The following is a 6,685-nucleotide window of genomic DNA, read 5'->3' as shown; positions in this document are numbered from 1 at the left end:
ACGATCGAGGAGTACCAGCAGAAGTTCTTTGATCTGCTACCCTTTTGTTCTCATATTGCTGATAGTTCTATGGCGAAGTTTGATCATTTCCTTCAGGGTTTGAACCCTGACATTCATCGTATGGTTGCTGTGGGCGATGATGGGACTTACAAGGATTTGGTGGACCGTTGTCGCCATGCCGATGATAGTATTCGGAGGAACAGGGGACTTTACTCTTCTTCTTCCAGGCCAGCGAGCTCTATTCCTTTGGGTCCGAGAGGACAGTCCTTCAAGAAGCCAGAAGGGACTTCTTCTTCTTCCTCTGGATCTGGTGGAGTGCATCGTTTTGGTGGACAGAGACCGAACCGGTGTACTCAGTGCCGACGCAGACATCCGCCAGGGCAGTGTGGTCGATCGACCACTGCATGTTTCTAGTGTGGCCAGGAGGGTCACATGAAGAGAGATTGTCCTATGCTGATTGGGGCAGCGAGTGGTTCCGGAGGTTCTCAGGCATCTGTTCAGCCACCTCAGTACCAGCAGCCACCTTTCCAGCAGCAGTATTCGCAGCAGCGCCAGTATCCGCAGCAGTCTCAGAGATAGCCTACTCAGACTCCTTCTCGGGGTCATTCTTCTTTGAGGCCACGTACCCAGGGTCAGGTCTTTGCGCTTAACTAGGAGCAGGCAGAGGCTGACAGTGACCGGATGATTGCAGGTATCTGTAGTTTATGTGGTTTTCCTGCATATGTTTTGATTGATACCGGTGCATCGCATTCTTTTGTCTCAGCACGTTTTGCTAAGAAGTATAGATTGCCATTTATTCCTTTAGACGTGTTGCTAGTGGTTTCTAATCCTATGGGGAGCGAGGTTTTAGCCAAGCGTCTAGTTGTGAGTTGTGTTTTGGATTTTGAGGGACATCAGCTTAGTGCTAACCTAATGATTCTAGCGATGGAGGATTTCGATTGCATCATTGGGATAGATCTATTGACTACCTACCGAGCGATAGTGGATTGCTATCAGAGGTTTGTCCAGTTTCGTCCAGAGGATGAAGAGTCATGGTATTTCTATGGTGAGGGAGCGCGACCCCCGATGCCAGTGGTTTCAGCTCTGAAGGCCCGGCGTGCTTTAGAGTCTGGCGGGGAAGGCTACCTTATCTACGCCATTGACGCATCCTTAGGAGAGCCAGATATCCGAGAGATACTAGTGGTTCGTGACTTTCCAGATGTGTTTCCGGAGGAGATTCCAGGTTTGCCACCAGTAAGGGAGATTGAGATTGGCATTGAGTTTGTGCTAGGGACTGCACCGATTTCCAGAACTCCTTACCGATTGGCACCGTCAGAAATGAAAGAGCTGCAGAAGCAATTGCAAGATCTTCTTGATAAGGGTTATATTAGACCTAGTGTTTCGCCATGGGGAGCCCCAGTACTGTTTTTCAAGAAGAAGGATGGTTCAATGCGGTTGTGTATCGATTACCGCCAATTGAATCAAGCGACAGTGAAGAATAAGTATCCTCTTCCGCGGATAGATGATCTCTTTGATCAGTTGCAGGGTACTTCTGTCTATTCGAAGATTGATCTTCGGTCTGGGTATCATCAGTTGCGAGTTCGACAGGAGGATGTTCCTAAGACAGCATTTCATACGTGGTATGGACACTATGAGTTTCTAGTGATGCCGTTTGGTTTGACGAATGCTCCAGCTATTTTTATGGATCTGATTAACATAGTTTTCCGTGACTTTCTGGATAAGTTCGTGGTGGTGTTCATCAATGACATTCTGGTGTATTCTTGCAGCATGGATGAGCATGCCTACCATCTCTATACTGTACTGCAGGTCTTGAGGGAAAGACAGTTGTACGCGAAGCTGAGTAAGTGTGACTTCTGGATTGACCGATTTGTGTTCCTTGGTCATGTCATTTCTCAGGAGGGTGTATCTGTTGATCCTAGCAAAACAGAGGCTATTTTGAATTGGTCACGACCAACTACAGCTTCTAAGATTCGTAGTTTCCTTGGTTTAGCAGGATACTATCGTCGTTTTGTGGAGAATTTCTCTCAGATAGCTAAGCCTTTGACTCAGTTGACGAAGAAAGACGCTTCTTTTGTTTGGTCTGATGCTTGTGAAGACAGTTTTCGTGAGTTGAGACGTCGTCTGACGACAGCTCCAGTTCTTGCTTTACCGTATGGATCAGGTGGTTTTGTAGTCTTCACTGATGCTTCTCTCCAGGGTTTGGGGTGTGTGTTGACTCAAAATGGCCATGTGATCGCTTATGCTTCCAGACAGCTGAAGACTCACGAGGAGAACTATCCCGTACATGATTTAGAGCTTGCATCCATTGTCTTTTCTCTTAAGATATGGCGTCACTATTTGTACGGAGAACGATTTGAGATCTTCACCGATCATAAGAGTTTGAAATATCTGTTCACTCAGGCTGAGTTGAACATGCGGCAGCGTCATTGGATGGATCTGTTGAAGGATTACGATTGTGAGATCAAGTACCATCCAGGTTCTTCAAATCCCGTTGCTGATGCGCTTAGTCACAAGGTTTATGTGAGTTCCCTTCGTACCAGTTCGGTTTCGAAGGCAGTGGAGGAGTGTTGTTCTTTGGGATTCACATTCCGTCATAAGAAAGAACAACAAGAGATTCGTGTCTCTTCTGTGCTTGCAGAGCCAGCGCTATACAGACGAATCCGGGAAGCTCAGAATTCTGATCTGAAGACTCAGAAGTTAGCCCGCCTGGCTGAGGGTGATAATACTTCTGGTTTTCATCTGCAAGGAGACGATCTGTTGTGTCTTTCTGGTCGAGTTGTGGTACCCGAGGATTCTACTTTGAGGGATGAGATCTTATCGCAAGCTCACCGCAGTCGATTCTTTGTACATCCAGGCAGCATGAAGATGTATAAGGATCTTCGCACTCGATTTTGGTGGAAAGGGATGAAGCGCAGTGTCTATCAGTTTGTGTCCCGATGCCTTGTGTGTCAACAAGTCAAGGCAGAGTTTAGACGACCCGGAGGGTTACTTCACAGCCTAGAGATTCCTGAATGGAAGTGGGAGCATGTGACGATGGACTTTGTCACCCTTTTGCCTATGTCTTCCAGGAATTGTGATGCTATTTGGGTTGTCGTGGATCGGTTGTCGAAGTCAGCGCATTTTCTTCCCTATAACCGCGATTACACCTTTGATAGGATGGCGCAATTGTATGTACTGGAGATTGTTTGATTGCATGGGATTCCATTGAGCATTGTCAGCGATAGAGATCCGAGGTTCACCTCGAGATTTTGGGGTAGTTTCCAGCGAGCCCTTGGTACTACTTTGAGCTTGAGTACGACTTATCATTCAGAGACGGACGGACAGTCGGAGCGTACTATTCGCACTCTAGAGGATATGCTTCGCGCGGCGGTGATGGATTTTGGTCCAGCGTGGCATGATCATTTACCCTTGGTGGAGTTCGCCTACAACAATAGTTTCCATCGCAGCATTGACATGGCACCATTTGAGGCTCTTTATGGACGCCGTTGTCGTACACCTTTGTTTTGGGACGAGGTTGGCGAGCGTCAGGTTGAGGGTCCTCAGATGATTCAGCAGATGATTGATGCAGTAGAGTTGATCCGACGCAGGGTTAAGGCAGCCCAGGATCGACAGGCTAGCTACGCGAACACCCACCGTAGGCCACTTCATTTTGAGGTAGGAGAGTATGTTTTATTGCGTGTGTCACCTTTCCGGAAGGTGATGAGGTTTGTTTGCAAGGATAAGCTGACACCTAGATTTATTGGTCCGTTCGAGATTCTCGAGAAGGTTGGGGATGTGGCTTATCGTCTGGCCTTGCCACCCGATCTTTCGGAGATCCACGATGTGTTCCACGTGTCCTTGTTGAGGCAGTATGTGGCGGACGAGTCGCATATTTTGCATCCGACCGAGTTAAAGGTAGATCGGGATCTATCGTATGTGGAGAAACCCCTACGGATTCTTGACAGGAAGGACAAGGTATTTCGTAACAAGCGCATACCATTGGTTATGGTACAGTGGCAATGCAGAGGGACAGAGGAAGCTACTTGGGAGTTGGAGAGCCGGATGTTAGCCGAGCACCCCGAGTTATTTTGAGATTTTGTACTTTTTTGTATCGAGTTATACTTGTTCAGTTGTAATAAAGAACATTTGGTTGGCTATTTATGTTTTTCTCTAAGACTTAAATTTCGAGGATGAAATTTCTTAAGTGGGGGAGAATGTAGTAACCCGCATTTCTAATTAGTGATTAATGAGTAATTAATCACGTGATCATGTCTAGATTAAGTAAAACATGATTAAGTAAGTTCCTGTTGGGATAACGGACTTCAGAAATGGATTTAGAACACTCGAATTAGTTGAATTGGTTCAGCAAGTTTGGACGCTCCGAACTGGAGTTCGGAGGATGCGAAGAGGATCGGAGGCTCCGTCGGTGGGATCGGAGGACTCGAACAGGGTTTAGGCTTATGTCATCAATTACGTCAGCAAGATGACGTCATGGATGACATCACTGATGGGACTTCGGAGGACCCGAAGTAAAGATCGGACGGTCCGATCGTGTTCGAATGATCCGAAGTTATGATCGGAGGATCCGAACCAGTTCAGAAGGCCCGAAGCCGAGTTCGGACGGCCCAAACGTCTTCTATAAATAGAGGAGCCGAGGCTCATTTGTGACTCACACATTTCCTCTCTTCTCTCTCAATTCCTAAGCCTTCTAACTCAGATCTAGGGAGATCTAGGCATCCTACGTGGAATCCGGAAGTGGCTTAGTGATCTAGACGTCGTCGCGGAGCTACGACCTAGTTTTGAGGCTATCGTCAGCAAAGGGCTAACGACGGACGCAGGTATAGCTTTGGCATCCTAAAAATATTTAGGAGTATGCAATAGCTTAGTTAAGGATTTTAGAGTTTTATTGTTGATACATGAATATTTGCATTGTAGTAGCAGTAGACTGGACTAGTAGGCTTGGAGTCTTGGTCAGTGGAGCTAGGTTTGACCAGCAGTGTTAGAGGTACGTAAGTACTGACCGAGATAGCCGACATGATATATTTGCATGTATGCTTGCATGAGTATGTGCTATATGCTTTATAATGTTTTAGCATGTTTTACCATCTTAGCACATACATGATTTTACGTGTGACTGCATCCGGAGAGATGTGAGTCATTGACAGTCTCCATAGGGAACGATGATCTCATTTTGGACTCGAGTCAGGTATGACAGTTTCCATATGAGACTTGTATCCTGTTTTGGATTCGGGTCAGGATGGGGTTGGCTCAGCCCTGATATGGAATATACGAGTACCCCGCAGAGTAGCTCTCTAGCCGGTACTGTATATTCTCGGCGCCATGAGCAAGTGTTTTCACTTGAGTTTTAAATCATCTGCGTGCGCATATTTGTATTTATATCATTGCTTCGTATTGAGCGTTTTAGCTCACGCCCCTGTGTTTGGGTATTGTGTACCTTGTGGCGGGGCAGGTTTGAGGCTGGACGGTCCAGGCGGCTCTCAGCAAGATTGAGCTTGGGGAGTGCGAGGTTTTAGAGGGTAGGGATTTATTTACCCTGAACCTTCGATTTGGTTGTATAACAGTATTTATACACTTGTGATAGCGTCGGTTGTATTCTGCCGATTGGATTTGTTGTATTTTTATTATCCGCACCTTACGCTTAAAGCTTTTATTGAGTGCGCTTTTACTATAACTCTGATTAGGTAGTGGATCCGGGTTGGGTCACTACAAAATAAATCTGTTACCTCCAATCTCATTTTCAGGTGCAATTTTATTCTGATCTTCTGTGTACGTCTGGATTTGTGCTTCATTCGAATTTCCTCTGAATCTGATTTGCTTAGAACATATTCTAATACATCCGTCAGAACTTCTCTGTACTGATTGTTAGGATGTCTCCCTCCACAATGAATACAATAATTACTAACATACTCGACATTCAGACCCAGACTAATCTGTCTCGGTCCGCTAGAGTTAAAGGAACTACTCCCATATCTGAAATGGAAATTGTAGCTGAAGTTGTGATTATCTCATATGTTGTGGCCTTTCGACAGTTTCATTCTGCCTCATCACTCAGTTTCAGTTCTTTTGGCCCTGTATAGGATTTTCACAAAATGTTTCGGTCGTCAACATCTATTCAGACATAATCTCCTAATTCAAGCCATGACTAAATACTCAATCTTGAGCTTCTTTATCATCAACAATTCAAAGAATTTTAATAGACTTGAAAATTTCGCTTCTCATTCTTCAATATTTAAATTACTCTGCTTCTAGTTTGTATACAATCAATCTGATGCGACATCCATCTGTATATTCTTAAGATTCAAACAACTAATCAAGCTCTTTGAATCAAATTCTACCTGCAATCGCATCTATTGGTTCTCTGAGATACTGTTCTGTTCAATCGGAGATACTTCTTTCAGCTGAGAAATACAGTTCTGTTCAGTCTGGGGTGCTTACTTTACCCTAAGAACACCGTTCTATTCAATTTTGGGTGCTTACGTCACCCGAAAAATCTTATAACAAAATCGATAAGAATTTTAAACAAAATCATAAATCAGTAAGACATGCATTTCTTTCAAAAGTAGATTATATTCGCAAGCAATTTATTAAATCAAGTAAAGCATAATCATGCAATACTATAAATGCATGCGACTCAATCTACCCCGCTCAACTTCTATCTCAGTCCGATAAACTTACGCTCTGATAC

Source organism: Henckelia pumila, chromosome 3 (genome assembly GCF_033568475.1).
Source record: "Henckelia pumila isolate YLH828 chromosome 3, ASM3356847v2, whole genome shotgun sequence".
Classification (NCBI taxonomy): Eukaryota; Viridiplantae; Streptophyta; class Magnoliopsida; order Lamiales; family Gesneriaceae; genus Henckelia; species Henckelia pumila.
The sequence above is the reverse complement of the archived record's forward strand: the minus strand, read 5'-3'. Positions refer to the sequence as shown.